This window comes from Papio anubis, chromosome 5 (assembly GCF_008728515.1).
Source record: "Papio anubis isolate 15944 chromosome 5, Panubis1.0, whole genome shotgun sequence".
Classification (NCBI taxonomy): Eukaryota; Metazoa; Chordata; class Mammalia; order Primates; family Cercopithecidae; genus Papio; species Papio anubis.
In genome coordinates this window covers 71591514-71609988 of record NC_044980.1, presented here as the reverse complement: position 1 = coordinate 71609988, position 18475 = coordinate 71591514, and the positions used below count along the sequence as shown (strand labels likewise).

Sequence of the window (18475 nt, the reverse complement as noted above, 5' to 3'; positions counted from 1 at the left end):
ATCCCTGCACTTTGGGAGGCCGAGGCGGGTGGATCACCTAAGGTCAGGAGTTTGAGACCAGCCTGGCCAACATAAGGAAATCCCATCTCTACTAAAAATACAAAAAATTAGCTGGATGTGGTGACACGCACCTGTAATCCCAGCCACTCAGGAGGCTGAGACAGGAGAATCGCCTGAACCAGGGAGGCAGAGGTTGCAGTGAGCCGAGATCGAGCCACTGCACTCCTGCCTGGGCAACAAGAACAAAACTCCATCTCAAAAAAAAAGAAAAGAAAAAAGAAACTCTAGAAGTGGCATAATTACTGTCATTAAAAGGGACTTGTGACACTTGAGATTTTGAGGCCTACCTAATGAGTTCTCCCAGAAGCTAGGGTTTGCTTCGAGAAAGTCAGAATTAACAATCGATGTGCAGGGATCTTTCTCAATTAGGGCAGGTGGATCGGGTAAGCTGCCTTTTTGCAGATCTCTGCTGAAATGCAAACCAGTCCAGGTTGTCAGGACTGTGGACATCAGGCATGTCACTGTTAATGCTGGGGTCAGTGAGAAGAGTCAGACTCGTATCAGGAACTGTTGACTGAGGTGTTGCAAGGAGAGCAATAGTTCTCTCCTAGCAAAGGCTCTGAAGGACTGCCAGTGACAATCACATGTCCTTAGACTTCCTAAATCCCTTCTAGCATCCTTTTCCTTCTTCTCTGGGACACATCAGCACACACAGCAAGGATTAGGGGAGATGAGTGTTTATTGGCATAGTGTTCTGAAATCTGGATATGACGGCCTTGGAATTCTTGTAACCCCTTTCTGTGATTTTTATGTAAAATGACTTCAGAAGCAATCCGTAGTCAGGGTTGTCGAAAAGAAAACCTGGGAAGAGGCCGGAAGCGGTGGCTCACGCCTGTAATCCCAGCACTTTGGGAGACCGAGACAGGTGGATCACGAGGTCAGGAGATTGAGACCATCCTGGCTAACATGGTGAAACCCCGCCTCTACTAAAAATACAAAAAATTAGTGGAGCGAGGTGACGGGCGCCTGTAGTCCCAGCTACTTGGGAGGCTGAGGCAGGAGAATGACGTGAATCCGGGAGGCGGAGCTTGCAGTGAGCCGAGATCACTCGGCTCCAGCCTGGGGGACACTGCACTCCAGCCTGGGGGACAGAGCAAGACTCCGTCTCAAAAAAAAAAATAACAAAAAACCCCGAAACAACAACAACAAAAACCTGGGAAAAGAGGTTGGATTGCCAAGGGAATGGGAGGATGGGGAGGAGAGGAACAGAAGGCAGAAGGAAGGAGGACAAGAGGGAAGAGTGTGGGTGAGCAAGTTGCAGAAGATAGTGCAACTGTTAGGTAAGCATTCCTGGTCTTAAGAACCTACCTAGCACCAGTTTGCAAAGGTAACCTCTCTGCTGTGGAGTCATCTGGGTGAGTCACCTGTGACTGCTTTCCAGAACATCGCCCTGTCAGATGGTTGGGAAGAGAGGACAGGCTGAGGAAGGAGTGTGGGTGTTGTATTTTTTGTGTGTCCATCAGCTTGACCTTCTTAGTCATTTATACTTACGGAGCCAAATGAGTGGCTCCCTTATGATAGCATAGGTTTTTATTAGTCCTGGCATGAGGTTTTGAATCAAATTTTGTCTTTTATTTTGGGACAATCTGAGTGCTTTTAGATTAGACTGAATAAGGGGAAGGGCTTCTCACGATGCTTCTGTCAAGAGGCTAGGTTTGTAGATGTCTGGCAGGTCGTAAGTTAATCTGAAATCTTGTGCTTAGAGTTTATGAAAGAGCAGATAAAGAATGTCTACCATATATGGATTTGTTTTTAGAAAACAGTTTTCTGTTAGCTGTTGAGCCCTGATGACTTTTTAAAAATTTGGATTGTTTTTAGTCTAATTACCAGTTTAAGATTATGTGGTTTGATGTAGGAAGAGGGAAAAATCTGTTATGCTGTTATGTATCTTCCCTTTGTCTCTCCTTCCTTTTTATCATCTTCCTTTGCTTGCTAACAGGTATTTCTTGCTTAAATTTTCTTGCTGCCTTTTGATTTCGTCTTCTGTTTACCATGATGGTTCTCAACTGGGACAGGGCTCTCCCCATCTCCTCTCTCAATTCCCCCTACTCCACATACCAGAGGCTTTTGGCTATGGGAGAGGGATTGGTCTCCCCAAAGGCTGTCAGGGAATAGAGACCAGGGATCCTAAATGCGACTAGGTAAGATAAAACAAGCTAGTAGAGTAGTAAAAAGCCCAGGCTTTGGAGCCAGGCTGCCTGGGTTTGGAATCAGCCCTGACTGTTACCAGCTAGGTGATCTTTGGGAAGTTACTTGAAGTTTCTTTGCTTCAGTTCCTCATCTGTAAATTGGAGCCAGTAATACCTCATAGGTTTTTGTGAAGATCAAATGGGTTATAACAGAACCTGCCATATTTGAAATGTTCAGTAGTTACTTCTTTTTGATAAAATATAATTTGAAAGGGTCCAAAGTCACTTCCTATTTCTAAATTTTTTAGTCCTTTTTTCTTTTTCTAAACATGAGCTGTATTGATGCTCATATTTTTATATTGCAAAGTCAACATGGGTTCCACCATAAGTTTCAGTTCAAATGTAACAAAATGATTTTAGAATGTTTCCTAAAGACTTACAATAAAATGGGTAGAGTCTGGCATGTGGTGATAAAAACAGTAGGTTTATGTGCCAGATAACCAGAGAGAAGCACTTGTATCAGTTTGATTTAACACTGCTTTTCTAATTCCATAGGTGGAGCTTAGAAGTGGATAAAATGAGTGAGCTTTACCCAGAGCTTTACCCAAAGCTTGTTTAAAGAACAAGCTTTCTTGCCATCTCCCACCCTCTGGGGACCTAGTGGAGATAAGAGGAGACTCCCAAGCCAGAGAAGGTAGATAGAGTTGTTCTAGTAGCATTTGTGTGTTGGACCTTGCTTGCTAAAGGGCCAGCTATAAATGCCCAGGCAACAGGCCAGGCTGCCCCTGGACATTGAGGGTGACCAGATCAGATTCAGGGCCAGGACAGTCTGGACATATTTCACCCATGAAGCTTTTAAAAACTTGGAGCTAAACCCTTTCATTAACTCATGTTTCTCGTAGCATTGGCACCAAATTTAACATCAATGAGCAGGCCTTATTTCTAGGGGCCTGTTCATCAGCTGCTGTAGAGTACTCTGGTGATCAAGACAAGACAGTATTGTGATGAAGTAGCATTTGCTTAGGGTGTCCTAAGCCCCAGGGAGAATGTTGGCCAGGGCTCTCTTATAGAGACAGCTATTTATTCCTCCCCATTATCCTTCATATAATCAGTCCTTTGTTGGAGATATGAACCCCCTTCCCCCTTTTTGTACCTGATGAATCTGCGTCAGAAGTCCAACAACTTTACTAAGATCATACAACCAAATAAGTGGTAGAGTTGGATTTTGGACTGTAGCTCTGCTTGATTTTGAAAGCCTGTTTTAAATCATCATCCTGGCTGGCTTTTCTTTTAGTATGAAATAGACATGGATAGTTCATTTTGAATGGATTTAAAAATTTGAACCTGAGAGTAATAAACAGTGAAAGTCACAGATAATAGGAGGAGGTCAACCTCTGCAAACAGGAGAGAGTGATAATTAGCATCTCTTTTATTCCAGACACTGCCCATTCATTAATACATTTAATCTTCACAACCACCTTATGGGGTATTAGACCTGTTTTACAGATGAGGCAACAGAAGCTTGGTATAAGTGACTTGTGTTAATAATGCACTCTACTAGTCGGTGGCAAAGCAGGGATGTGAATCCTTTTCTCCATACGATGCTGTGAAAAGGCTGGGATGGTCTCCTTGCCTGGTCACTTCCAGTTGCCTCTGAGGTACATGGGATAAGGCTGGATTTATGAACCAAGAAAAATGAGTGCATGTTCCAGGTTTGCTGTGGTGTTACAGGACCAGCTGCATTTGTTTCTCATCTGAGAAACTTACCTATGTCTTAAGAGAGAAGCAAGCCCACAACAGAGGCAGAAAGCTGATAAGGAAAGCTGACTTCCAAGCAGTATATTCTGTGGCCTTGGCCTCATTCCTTGGCCTTGCCCCTGCTCCTCAGAAGGCACCTGGAAAAGGGCTCATTGGCATTCTTTGCACTAGCTTCTGTGTACAGCTGTCTGCTCCGTGGAACCACCCATCTTCTTGGTGCTTTGTCTACCAGGAGAACTTCAGGATCACCGGCTGTGCACATGGAAGAGCTGGGTGGGGAGGTGAGACTGGATGAATCTCTGCCTTCAGACTATTAGGGGACCATCATTAATGCATTATGAAGCTTGGCTCAGCCTTAATTCATTAGGAAATCACTATCTCCCAACTCATTTGGTGCCTGCCTTAAGGGCACTTTAAATGCAGGATTAAGTGCTGCTGTAAAAGGGAGTCCAGCTCTTTGAAGACTGCCCCTGACACCAGGCTTCTGGGTGGTCGCTGTTTACTGGAGCCAGTTTCATAGAAGTGATTCTGGGGACTGGGTCAAGGAAAGGCAGCCTTTATGTAGAGGAAGTGTGCCATGGTTAGGTAGTTGACTGCTTATTAGTTTACTCTTTCAGCCAAATTATTTTTGCTGCTGTTAAAAATTAGTTTTAATAATTGCTTTTGGATCAAGCTGTTGAATAACTGAGCCAAGTTTTCATGGCCAATGAACTTTTATAGCAAACTCTCCTCTCTTTATGGGGTTATTATGAGGATGATATTTGTAAAGCACTTTAAGTGCCTAGGGAAGGCTGTGGATAAATAGTAGTCATATTTTCAGAGTTCTGGAGCAATGACTACACAATGGCGTTCCAGTTCTGAAAGATGCAAATCCTACTCTGATACTACTGGTTTGTTTTAATGGCTATTTTCCTGTTTTTAATTTTTAAAGGAAAATTTATGAAAAGATCAGGATGATTTTTATATTTTCATTAAAATTTTCTACTAGATTAAAAAACCTCTTTAATTGGATGGGAGAAGTGTTTTCACAGAGTCAGAGTTTGAATAGTAAGTAGGAGATAGTAGGAAAAATGCTCCATTGTCAGCCAACAGCTAACCAAACTGATTTGTAATGGAATGTCATAGTCCTTTTCTATAAAGTAATATTTTGTTTCTGTCTTCCTGTTCTCTTTTGTCTTTTGGGAGAAGAAACACAAATAAATAAAAATAGTTGTTTTGTTGTTTCGGAGAGGAATACACTCTCTAGAAAGGACTGTCTTAAAATGCACTGTGGGTTTTTAACTCATGAAGCTCCTACCATGTGTGCATGCATTCTAAGAACTTGTCTGTATCACATGTGGGAAAATGGAATTAGAAAGGCTTCTCCCTTTGTGGCCTCATTATGTTCTGAGTTTCAACGATAGATTTTCAGTAAAAAAGTTTGTGCTCCTACGTGATCTGGGATACACACAGCAGCTTTCAGAATTGTTAAAAATGTAAATTAGGTGGCAATTTAGACCACTTTCACTCCCTTGCTTAAAATCTTCAGTCTTCTCCTGTCACAGGTAGGATAAAATCCACATTCCTCCCAGACTCCCTAGGCTGGTGTCATCTAGGCCTTCCCTTTTTCACCATCCCCCTTAGTAATTGTCCCTGGGCTCCTTCTGCCCCAGCCCTGAAGCCTGATCCTCAGCCCTCAGGCTTCTCCAGGGCGGGACTTCCCAGTCTTTTACCCCAGGATTCTGGTGGTACTTCCTGGGGTCGGGGTCTGAGCTCAGCATCCTCTCCTTAAGCTCTGGAATGTCAATTACTGAGCAGGGAGCCCAGAAACCTCATAGGCCAGGGTCAGAAGGTGACACTGAGCCCTGCTGGAGTGCAGAAGCTGACAATGGACAGAGTTCAAAGCCCAGGCGGAGTTCTCCTTTGAGAGCATTTCTACTGCCCCTCAGCCCACACTGGTCTCGCCCTGCCCTGGACTGGCCCTGCAGTTGGGCCACAGTTCACAGCGGCCTGTGCTCTGCCTGGGGATGTGTGCTGCACTGAGCTCAGCCTGCTGTCAGCTCTCCTACAGCAGGGCAAGGACTCAGCCCTTGCTTAGTGGACACTGGTATCATGTTTTGTTTGATTTTAAAGACTATTGTCTTAGAAGAAGAATTTATACCTCCTTCATCTGTCTGCTTATAGCAATTCATGAACTTTTTTTTCCCTTCTCAGTAACAAAGCAGTGAAAGCCTAACTGAATCAGAGCTGCACCACTCCATGCCTGTGGCTCCTTGAGGAGGGCACTTAAGTATTCTGTTAACGCCCGTGCAATGCTCCTTTCTTTTTGCTTGTGGTCTAATGACATCTCCTCTTTGCCACATGATGTGTGTCAGAATGTTGGTTCAGTCCATGCATGTGGCCATTTTTCAAATGGATTAACAATGATTCAGTAATGCACAGGAGAGGAAGGTGGAGCGTGTGGGAGGGAGGGAGCAAGTGCTGGAGGGAGAGGGGACAGCAGCAGCGAGTGCAACTCTTCTTAGCTGCTTTCATTGTTAGAGCCTGGATTTTGAGGAGAGTCTGTACCAGCGGGACTACTGATGGCACACTTTTCCCTGGAGTTTCTTTGGATTCATAGGCTTTTTGCTTCATGTGGTATGTGCTGGTGTCCTGGGTTTCTGAAGCCCGTAAAGAGGGCCTTCTGGCCTCTCCTGCTCGCCATGCCATCCTCCCATGCACACCACAGTTCTGGGTCCCCAGCAGGCCCTTGGCTCCTGAGTGGAATCTTGCCAGTATTTGGCTTACTCATCTCTGTGGACTGAGTCTCTCGGGGCCCAGTGGCTCCATCTGTGGAAAAGTGGAACAAGCCCAAGGCATCTGAATCTTTTCTGTTCTCCCAGACCCTTTTCTTGAAGAAGTTTCCATTTAGTAGCCATTTCCTTCTCAGACAGGAACATGTGCTGAATGCAGAAGGTCCAGCTGGCAGCTCCTGAACGAGGACGCTGCATTCCTGCCTGCTCTTGGTGGGGCTCAGAGTCCACCCAAGGGCTCTTTTCCTACAGTGTGGCATGGGTGCCAGCATTGCTGACTGGGAGGCTAGGCTGGTGGTCTGCCTGGGGTGGGGTGACTTGAGTGGGGTCTGACTGGAGCTTGCTATGCCCAGCTCATCTCCTGGCAGGTTAGGTAAGTGACTCTGGTCCCCTGGCAGGTTTAGGTAGGTGATTCCCATTAATGCTGGGAGCTGCTGCCCAGGGCAGGAGTTTCAGCAGCCCGAAGGTCTGACTGTTTCCATTCGGAGCTTCTGATGTATGACAGAGAATTTTCATCCTATAAATAAAGGATGGCTATTATTCTCTCCACAAAAAGATTTTTTTTTAAGGTACACCAATGACTTTTTTTCCTTCAAAATAAAAGGAGCTTAATTTTCTGGTTTCTTTTCTGTCCAAAAGAGAAAGTGCTTATTGTAGAAAATTCAAACAATAGGTGAAAGTACAAGTAAATTGCAAACCATGTCAAATACCCATTTTCTAGAAATTGTTGTTGCCCATTTTTTGATGATCATCATGCACATATATATCCTCAGAACCTCAGATATGAGGTATCAGAAAACACTGGTTCTTTTTTCTTCACAATGGACTGTGATAATCTTTATGTGTCATGGATTTAGAGACACCTAATTTTTAGTATCTGGAGAATGTTCCATTGTATAGATGTGCTGTAATTTATGTAAGCAAGCTTCTCTCTCTCTCTTTCTCTCTGTCTCTCTGTCTCTCTCTCTCTCTCTTTTTCTTGAGACTGAGTCTCGCTTTGTTTCCCAGGCTAAAGTGTGGTGGCTCGATCTCGGCTTACAACAACCTCCGCCTCCTGGGTTCCAGTGATTCTCCTGCCTCAGCCTACCGAATAGCTGGGATTATAGACCTGTGCCACCACACCCAGCTAATTTTTGTATTTTTAGTAGAGACAGGGTTTCACCATGTTGGGCAGGCTGGTCTAGAACTCCTGACCTCAGGTGATCCACCCACCTTGGCCTCCCAAAGTGCTGGGATTATAGGCATGACCCACTGTACCTGGCCACAATCTCTTATAGATGGATTTTTTTCCAATTGTGAATAATGCTCCATTAAACATCTTTGTACTACACTTGTCTAATTATATGATAGTAAGTGGATTAAAACTCCTGAGTCAGAGTATAACCATTTTGGATATTCATGCAGGTTGACAAACTGCTTGCAGAAGGGTCATGCCATTTTTTATTATCCCATAAAGAAGGAAAGCCTCTTGCTGACTTTAACATTATTCTCTAATGTATTTTAAGTCACTAAATATCTGAGAGTTTTTAGGCACTTTTTTTTTTTGGCAAATATAATTTAGATCACTAATTAGGGAGAAGTTTAATGATGAATTTTGTAGCTTCAGTAGTTAAAAACCAAAAGTGTATAGCCCAATTGTATTTTCCCATATATTATTCTAGAATGCAGTTATGTCTTTGCTTGACTTGTATTTTAAATAATTGTCACATGGAGGTTGTGTAATTAAAACAGTCCCTTTATTAGTCTCCATTTTGGGCAATCTATTATGTTCCATATTTTCATATTACTCCTAAAACTTTGCTAAAGAGAGCTTTTGTCAGTAAAAGTAGCAAATATTGTTTTGTAATTTGATAAGCATTAAAACATAATTCTTATTTGAAGGTATAATCTTCAGGTAAGTATTCTGGCGTTCCTGCTAAGGAGGCACTGCTTTCAGGAGCATCTCTGGTTCCTTTTAGAATGTTTTCTCTGCTCCTTTCAGTCTGTGAGTTTTCCCAGATCCATGTGATTAATGCCTGTGGTTCCACCTCTTTGAACTTTATCTCCTTGATCTCATTTGTCCATCCCCTGGTGTCACCTGAAACTTTTTACCAGTTCATTGTTTAATTGCTTATCTTTCTTTTATACTTTCTTGAGTTCATCTAATGATAAGGATATCACATATCTTCTTAAAAGCTTTTTAGTGTGTGTTCTTTTACTGCCTAGAGTGATTTCACATTTAACATTCACTTTGTGCTCCCTTTGGACATTACATAGATCTACCAAATATAGACTTTGCCTGTTCAGACTATTGCAACAACAAGCAAGATGCATAGGTACCTTCGACTTAGGAGAAAAAAAAAAGAACCTACTACTTTTCTTTGTAAACTTATTTGGAAATTGAAGGCATATTTGGAAGATTTTTCAGTGTCTTGTCTTATCAGGTAAAGCCTTCTAGAGGAGATGGACTTTTCATGTTCAATTTTGATTGGGAAGACTGGGGTCAGTAACTACAGGGAAGAACCAGCTAGTGAAGAGGCTAGTCTAGGATAAAACGGGAATGAGAGGTGGGAACCAACTGGATGGAGGTAACTAAGATGCACAAAAAAGACATTTAGGAGGAGGTTCTCAGAGGAAATATGGCAAATTTTATATGTGATTAGATAATAACTTATTTTTAAATGTCTTTTATTCATGTCAGAATGGCGAAATACAAACCTATGGTAGAAGACACACTACATCGGGGGTGGGCGGTGGCTCATGCCTGTAATCCCAACACTTTGAGAGGCTGAGGCGGGCAGATCACCTGAGGTCAGGAGTTCAAGACCAGCCTGGCCAACGTGGCGAAACCCCGTCTCTACTAAAAATACAAAAATTAGCCTTATGTAGTGTCGGGTGCCTGTAATCCCAGCTACTTGGGAGGCTGAGGCTGGAGAATTGCTTGAACCTGGGAGGCAGAGAGGTTGCAGTGAGCCGAGATCGCACCATTGCACTCCAGCCTGGGCAACAGGAGGGAAACTCCATCTGAAAAAAAATAAAATAAAATAAAGAGGAAGATACACTACATCTTGGGGTGTGATCAGTAAAAGAGACAGACTGTGATGGACCATGTTGGGGGTGTTGTCTTGTTACACCCAGCGCCTAGGTTCCTAGGCAAGTCAGAATGCCAAGGACTTGCAAGGGGGGATGGTGAATAAAATGCTTGCCCAGGCTGAGCGCGTGGCTCGTGCCTGTAATCCTACCACGTTGGGAGGCCAAGATGGGTGGATGACCTGAGGTCAAGAGTTTAAGACCAGCCTGGCCAACATGGCGAAAACCCATCTCTACTAAAAATACAAAAAAGTAACTGAGCATGGTGGTTGGCACATGTAATCCCAGCTATGTGGGAGGCTGAGGCAGGAGCATTGCTTGAACCCGGGAGGTGGAGGTTGCAGTGAACCAAGATCTCGCCATTGCACTCCAGCCTGGGCGACAGAGCAAGACTCTATCAAAAAAATAAAAAAAATAAAAAATTCTTGCTCAGCTGTCCAGCCAAATGCCAGGGTTTCTGGCTGGAGTTGGCTACTATGTGATAATTCACATTTTTTCCCCCCAGCAAACAGCTGGATTTCCCCAGAGACTGTTTGATCATGGAGAGTTGTATGGAAATGACCCTTTGAGGACACTAAGGTACTGTTTAATGAACTGTTCCGTTAGTGCCTTTTAATAACTCTCAGTCTTAAGTGGTATTTAATTACTGACTTTTTGAGCCACTAGGGAACTTAGTAATTACTGCTTCATTGCCATTTAATAAATTTCTGTCTTGTACATTAAATAGCACTGAGCACAGTAACTCACTGCCTAGTCCCTGGTGGCATAAAAAAAGTTAAGGCTGCTTGTAGAGATGCTCGTCTGAAACCAGATGGTCGCTTAGGCATTGGGAAAGTAAAGGTGCATTAAAATTGTCAAATAAGGAGGCCCTAGACTTTTGGATTTCATAGACCAGTTTTTAAAAAAGAAATGTTTAGGGACTGGCATAAGGTTATTTTGTTAAGTTTTGTTTGCTTCAAGAAACCTGATGCAGGAGCACTTTGCCTGAGGCAGAGTGGGCACTTGGTGAGTATCAGCTGAATCAAATTGAGCTCTGCATAGGAGAAGAGAATTTTTGCAGGTGACACCTGTTTAATTTTGTTGTTGTTTCATCAGTCCTCATATTAGAGAAGTTAATTTTGTAAAATGTGATATTGAGTGTAGCTGACTAAAGCAATTTCACTTTATATGGGGATGGTGAGGGTTAAATAGCGCGTGTGTGAAAGCTTTGGAAGAACCTCACAACAGATTGTGTATGTAAGGTGATTAATATTGTCTGCTGACAGTACTAGGAAGAGAGAATTCGTCTTTGGCTTATATTAAATTCTGAGGAATTTTAAGATGGAGAGAGGATTAATCCAAAAATGATCGATCTGCAGGTTGTTGTGTCTTCATGCTTAAATGAAATTTTGTGATAGACCAAAGGAGAAAGTGGCTTAGTAAGAATTATTTAATTAAAATTGACCCTTTAAGGTAGAAGCATAAAGGTACTGCCTTTTCTTTGATTTCACTTATCTTAGAAGCCTGTGTTGTTAGGTGACCTGTGTACATTCTATCCAGTTCAAGGTGGTAACATGGTCATGGGGGCGGTAATAATGACATAAAAGACCCGAAAAGTCCTGATGTGTATTTTGAAAGAGGCTGGAAGGGCACAGAGAGTCGCCAATGAAACAGATCCCCTGATGCCCCTGTCAGGGCCGTGTATTTCCCAGACACAAGTCACCCTGCTCAGAGTCCAGGCAGTGCATCAGTGCTGGTCTTGATCCTGATGCCCCCCCAGCTTTTGAAGTTGCATTGATTGCCTGGGTGTCCTATAGAATGTCTGATTTTAGCCACTCAAAGGGGGTAACAATTAATTGTAACACTTTTCATTAAAATGGCCTCCTTAATAATGTTTGAAATATAATGAAAATCCAAGCCAAGCCGTGGCTTTTGCACTTGGCTTTCGAAGCCCAGTAACACACACTCAGTCTGCAGTGGGGCTGGACAGCCTTTTCTTATGGGAAGCAATGGAAATCTGTCATATTTTCTGATAAAACACATTTTGAAAGATGAGTTTTTCAGGCACATTATGTCATAGAGGTTCATTCAGCAAATCACTAAAGTGCGAAACTGTGCAAACACATTGCCCAGACATAAAGTTAAGTACATTCTGTTAGAAAATTCACCACGTCTTTAATCCTAGTGCTTTAGTGCTGTGGTTTAAGTAGAAGGGATTTAGAGAGTTCATAAATGCAGGGAATAGAATAAACAAAAGGATTAAAGGAATGTTTTCTGAGCAGCACTGATGTAGATAGAACTTTGTACCTTGTTACTTTCCCCAGAGATACTGTCAACTTTATTTTAAAGGCAGCCTTCAAGAAGCTAAAGTGCAGACAGGTACAGTAATAACAAAACTTAAGAAATTAACTTCAGTTATCAGGGTGTGCACGTAGTGTCATGAATACAAGTTTCTTGGATCACATAGCAATCTATTCTCTGTTTGAAGTTTTCATACAGTTTTTGCTTCTTTATTAGTTTTACAACCAGCAAAAAGAGAGTATAGCAGATTGAATTCTCATTTACATTTCATTTCTCTCTGATTTTGGTTCTTCTTTCTTTCTCTCTCTCTCTCTCTCTCTCTCTCTCCTTCCCTCCCTCCCTCCCTCTCTCTCTCCTTCCCTCCCTCCCTCCCTCCTCCCCCCCCCCCCTCCCCCCCTCTCCCTCCCTCTCTCTCTTTCTTTCTTTCCTTTCTTTTCTTTTCTTTTTTTTTTTTTTTTTTGAGACGGAGTCTGCTCTGTCACCCCAGCTGGAGTGCAGGAGTACAGTGGCATGATCTCAGCTCACTGCAACCTCTGTCTCCCGGGTTCAAGCCACCTCTCCTGCCTCAGCCTCCCGAGTAGCTGGGACTATAGGCGCCCGCCACCACACCCAGCCAATTTTTGTATTTTTGGTAGAGACGAAGTTTCGCCATGTTCGCCAGGCTGGTGTTGAACTCCTGACCTCAGGTGATCAGCCCGCCTCGGCCTCCCAGAGTGCTGGGATTACAGGTGTGAGCCACCGTGCCTGGCCTGACTTTGATTCTGATATTGTATCTGTGTGGGACCATTTTATAATTTTAAGTGGTAGGTATATACTATTGCTTTAAAATATTTAGTATTATTATAATTTTACGTTCCATGTATCTGCACTAACTGCATTCTACTCATTTTAAATTAATTAATTTTTTAGAGATAGGGTCTTGCTATGTCACCCAGGCAGGTAGGGTCTTGTCATGTTGCCCAGGCTGGCCTCAAACACCTGGCTTCAAGCAGTCCTCCTGCCTCAGTCTGCCAAAGTGTTGGGATTACAGATGTGAGCCACTGCACCTGGCCCACATTCTGCTTCATTTTGAATAGCTCATTTAGTATTTCATCATTTTTTGTGTCATAGTATACTTAGCTAACCCCAAATCAGGGTATTTGAGGTCTTTCCAGTTTGAAGCGGGCATAAATAATGCTACAAACATCTGTGGTTTTTTTAAAAAAAAAATTTTTTTAAGTGAAAAAAATTTTTTAGTAGAATATGGTCTTGCTTTGTTTCCCAAGCTGGTCTTGAACTCTTGGGCTCAAGCCATCCTCTCATCTCAGCATCCCACATGCTGGGAATATAGGCATGAGCCACCACGCCCAGCCAGCAAACATCTTTAAGCAGACTGCTTTTCCCCCTCTCTTGGGGTCCATTACTGTGGATATATTTCTCCAAAGAAAATTTTCTGGTAAAGGGTATGGACTCATTTGTAGCTCTTATTCCATATTGCTTACTTCCCATTTGTTTTAAGAGCCCTCTGAGGGCATATTATGAGAAAGAAGAAAACACCTGGAAGGAAAAAAGAATTGACTTGGAGGTTTAAACCCTTTTTGCTGATACAGGGATAATAGTTTTCAGATATCTGAATTGAGACTTTGCTTGCTGTAGGCCAATCAGTAAATGAGAAAATTCAGTATAGTGGTTGAGAGCACAGGTTGTAACATCCAAATCAGTTACTTAACCCTGCCAAGTCTCAGTTTCCATCTTGCTAAAATGTGTATAATACCTACCTCTGCTGGGTACGGTGGCTCACCCCTGTAATCCCAGCACTTTGGGAGGCCGAGGCGGGCGGATCACGAGGTCAACAGATCAAGACCATCCTGGCCAACATGGTGAAACCCCGTCTCAGCTAAAAATACAAAAATTAGCTGGGTGTGGTGGTGTGTGCCTGTAGTCCCAGCTACTCGGGAGGTTGAAGCAGGAGAATGGCTTGAACCCAGGAGGCGGAGGTTGCAGTGAGCTGAGATCGCGCCCCTGCGCTCCAGCCTGGTGACAGAGTAAGACTCTGTCTCAAACAAAACAAAACAAAACAAACAAAACCCTACCTCATTGTGGGTGGTAGTAAGGTTTAAATGAGATAATTGCCATGAAGGGATTAATTGCATGGGCCTGGCTCCTAAGGCTCAGTAAATGAGAGCTGCCATGATTGGTTCTGACCAGGGCAAGTGGTGTAGACCTCTGGGTTGGGTTGCATGCAGCATTGGCAGGTTGTTCCCCCAAGGCCTTGGGCGCTAGGTGTCCTGTTGGGTGTGTTCACTGAATTCCAGATCAGAGTTCCTCTGCCCAGGAGAAGTTCTCAGGCTTGTATATGAATTGGTGTTGATGGTGAAGGGTCCCTGTGAGTCAGACACACTCCCCTACAGGGAGGCATTCTTAAATAACAAATGAGGACTAAATCTAAATCAATCACATCTATGTGACAAACTTATACCATTCTCTTCTGGTGCCATACTTTTTTGTTTGGGTGAAAGAATGGAGAATTTGAGAAGGATATGTTCTTTCAATCCGTATTCCTTAGCTTAATAAAATGCCTTTAGTGAAGCTGGTAGATAAGAATTTTAAGTTGTTTGGGTTTTGCAAATATTGCATCTTTCACGTTTCTGTGACATTAACAGAAATCTTTCCACTTTACAACCAGCTAATTTCAGAAAGTCAAAGAAGTTGTCAATATCATTGGGTCTTACTATTTTTTTCTTTTTTCCCTTCTCCATTGCCATCATCATCTCCTTTAACCCTGTGTACACTTTCAGATCAACGGTTTGTCATTCTTTCTCCAGAGTATACATCAGATAAGTATACTCTGCCTTTTCTGGAAATTTCAATGGAACTTCTTTTCAAAGTAATACCGTATTTCATGAGTTTTTTTGAAGGGGGTAGTGGGGAGTCTCAAGTTGTATCTGTGTATTTTTTCCACATAAATACAGTTTATAAGAAGTCTTTTTAAAATTTTTTTTATTTTAAGGGAAACTTCCCCACACCCATTGACTCCTTCGTACTGACAGCAGCAATATTTGTGATTGTGGAGCAGTGTTTAACTAGAGGTGTGGTGACACAGCTGTGTTTCCAGTGCAGGATGAACACAGGCTCTGAGAGAAATGACTTTCCCGTGAAGAGACTGAAAGTTGGAGCAGGAGCATTCCCCCAGCCTCTCCACCCTCCAAGTCCTCTGGCTTCTCTTCTTTCTCCAGCACGTTTGCAGATGGCCTCATGAGAATGCAGCCAACGGAGAGGATTTCATCCTGTGTTCAGCCCACCCTAGAGACTGTGCGTGAGGAGCTGGAATGATTTCTTTCCCCTCTAGTGCTGTGGAATTCACTGGTGGTATAAATTTGCTACACAGACATGGTTTAGAGTCTTTTTTTTTTTTTTTTGAGACTGAGTCTCACTCTGTCGCCCAGGCTGGAGTGCAGTGGCAGGATCTTGGCTCACTGCAAGCTCTGCCTCCTGGGTTCACACCATTCTCCTGCCTCAGCCTCCCCAGTAGCTGGGACTACAGGCGCCCGCCACCTCGCCTGGCTAATTTCTTTGTATTTTTAGTAGAGACGGGGTTTCACCGTGTTAACCAGGATGGTCTCGATCTCCTGACCTCGTGATCCGCCCACCTTGGCCTCCCAAAGTGCTGGGATTACAGGCGTGAGCCACTGCGCCTGGTCGGTTTATAGTCTTATTAGATTTACTCGTTATTAGTTTGTTCTTAAAGAATAAACAGCTCCTTTTCGGGGAGGCTGCCTAAGCTACGGGGCCCTTCACCATCAATATCAATTATGTACAAACCTGAGAATAATTCACATTGCTAGTGAGAACTTCCCCTGGACAGAGGAATTCAGTGAGAGGGCCGTGTCTGTACATTCTTGGTACTGTCTGCTCTGGGACCTGCCTTCTCAACTGTGAACATGGCTGAATCATCTCAGCTTAGTAAATCTCAAGGCAAACCAAATCATCCCTTCAAGAAAAGGTGTTTGTTCTGTTGCTTTATCCTCACAGAGAAGTCAAGGGTCCAAATATTTATCATCCTCAATGACACCTCATTTCTCCTTTCATCACTAGGCCAAATGGTAGGAATTGTTCTACTCGATTGTGTTTTCACAGTTTTTTCTCTGAGGCTTCTCTGCCTCTTGTTACTTGATCTTTTGGACTTGAGTACCCCCAGGGCCTGCAGGGTCACTCTGATGTGGGGTTGGAGCAAATGGCACACATGCGGGTCAAGTGTTGGGCAGATTTAAATCTGATTTTCTTTTACTTTCTAGTGTTTTTGGAGTTTCAGTTAACTTTTTTTTTAAATGGCTAATTTGAGTTCAGACACAGGCCAAAATAAAACATTGTCCTGGTCATCTGCTGTTTATGTTCCGTTGTGGAAAGTGTTTTCTGAGCCAGAACCTTTGACTTTAGTTACCAACGTCCTTCATACTATTTTGTTAGTAATATCTCTCTGAGGACTTAAGTATATTGTCTGCTTGTCATTTATTTCTCTGAAAGCTTTATGTATTTATTTTGAGACAGAATTTCGCTCTTGTTGCCCAGGCTGGAGTGCAATGGCATGATCTCGGCTCACCGCAGCCTCCGCCTCCTGGGTTCAAGCAATTCTCCTGCCTCAACCTCCTGAGTAGCTGGGATTATAGGGATGTGCCACCACGCCTGCCTAATTTTGTATTTTTAGTAGAGATGGGGTTTCTCCATGTTGATCAGGCTGGTGTCGAACTCCCGACCTTAGGTGATCCACCTGCCTCAGCCTCCCAAAGTGCTGGGATTACAGGTGTGAGTCACTGCACCTGGCCTCTCGCTGAAAGTTTTATAATTTGATATTTGAAACTCAGAAAGTGGAGGAATTGTCTTTTGACCCAGGCTGTAATTTTAATTTCTTTTTTTTTTTTTCATCACCTGCAACCCCAAACTGAAGAGCTTACTGATAAACTCTTACTTTGAAACTTTGGTGTGGCCATCTGTGGGGAGAAAAACATGAAATAACAGAGCTTTTGTTAGAATTGGTATCTAGTTCGCTCACTTGACAAGAATATATTTGTAAATTTTTTACTTGGAAGGCTCATCTTGAAGAACCTCATGCTGAAATTTTTAGAACTATTCAGGAACTTAGTAGGTGGAATGCTATCAACTTTAGTCTTTCAGAATAATTTTCACCGTGAATAAGCTGTTGTTTGATCTCCCCGGCTTTCCTGGGAAGTAGCTCATGTTCATTATTAATCTGAGTGAGAGGTTAGTTGCCATAAAGTTACAAGATTTTCTTGATCACTTAACATTTTCTTGTAGTCAGAGATTTGACTCTGAACAGTCATTTCAAAAATGTGTCTTTTCAGGCACTATGTAGAGAGAACTTCAGAAACTACCAATAATTTGGGGGATAGTTTGAAAAATCTCAGATTTTAAGGGATGGGAAGCATTCGGAATTGTTGGAGCAGTTGTACTTGCTGAAGGCTGTCTCTCATTGTCTGCCATTATTTGTACTACGTCACAACTAGACAAGATCTCATGGGCTAGGCAGCAAGACTTTACATTTGTTATTCGCTTAATTGTTGAACTGGCAAGCAGGATCTGTGTGTAGGCATGATGGTCTGTCATTAATAAAGCTCTACCTGGTAGAAATAGGGGCTGGGAGTGATGGCTTATGCCTGTAATCCCAGCACTTTGGGAGGCCAAGGTGGGTGGATCACCTGAGGTCAGGAGTTTGAGGCCAGCCTGGTCAACATGGTGAAACCCTGTCTCTACTAGAAAAAAAAAAAAAATACAAAAAATTAGCTCGGCGTGATGGCAGACACCTGTAATCTCAGCTACTCGAGAGGCTGAGGCAGGAGAATTGCTTGAATCCAGGAGGCAGAGGTTGCAGTGAGCCGAGATGAAGCTACTGCACTCCAGCCTGGGCAACAAGAGCAAAACTCTGTCTGCCAACGCCACCCCCCGCAAAAAAAAAATAAATAAAAAGAAGTAGGGTTTGCCCTTTGCTTTCAATCTTGGGAAGTTTTTATCTCTAATAATCATGGTTGTCTCTAACAAAGTACAATTTACATTAATTGAGAAGATAGAACTTTATCCATAACACTTGGAAGGATAGGGGAATGACGCTGTGTGATAAAACAGTATGGCTGAGCCAAGCAAGGGCTGGAGGATGAGTAGGACTGGCTGGGGACTTAGGCAGACCAGCAGGTGCAGTGAGCGCAGCACTTCTGTGACTGGTGCTTGAAAGCTAGGGATAACTGGACTTGGATTGTCTAAGAAGGCTGTTACTGAAATTACCGTATGTTCAAATTTTGTGAAATAAATTTGAAGGCGTTGTACAAGTGTAATAATACTATGAAAGCAAGATAATACATCTATACATTTTTACTTTGGAATGGTATTTGAAATATAACATGGAAGAAAATGATTCAT

At 43.0% G+C, this 18475-nt stretch overlaps 1 protein-coding gene across 10 annotated transcripts in view; it reads left to right on the top strand.

Moving 5' to 3' along the window:
- The window catches only part of LHFPL2 (LHFPL tetraspan subfamily member 2), a 163056-nt gene that overhangs the window by 30844 nt on the left and 113737 nt on the right, over positions 1-18475 (top strand). Inside the window, exon 3 of one of the 10 annotated variants that reach the window (XM_031666264.1) lies at positions 15167-15358. The exons of 7 other annotated variants lie outside the window; for them this stretch is intronic. The gene's annotated coding sequence lies outside the window, so the exon portion shown is untranslated. Of the gene's footprint in view, positions 1-14065; positions 15359-18475 lie in introns of those variants that run through there. 2 more of the 10 variants (XM_031666263.1, XM_031666266.1) reach the window with 2 other exon arrangements.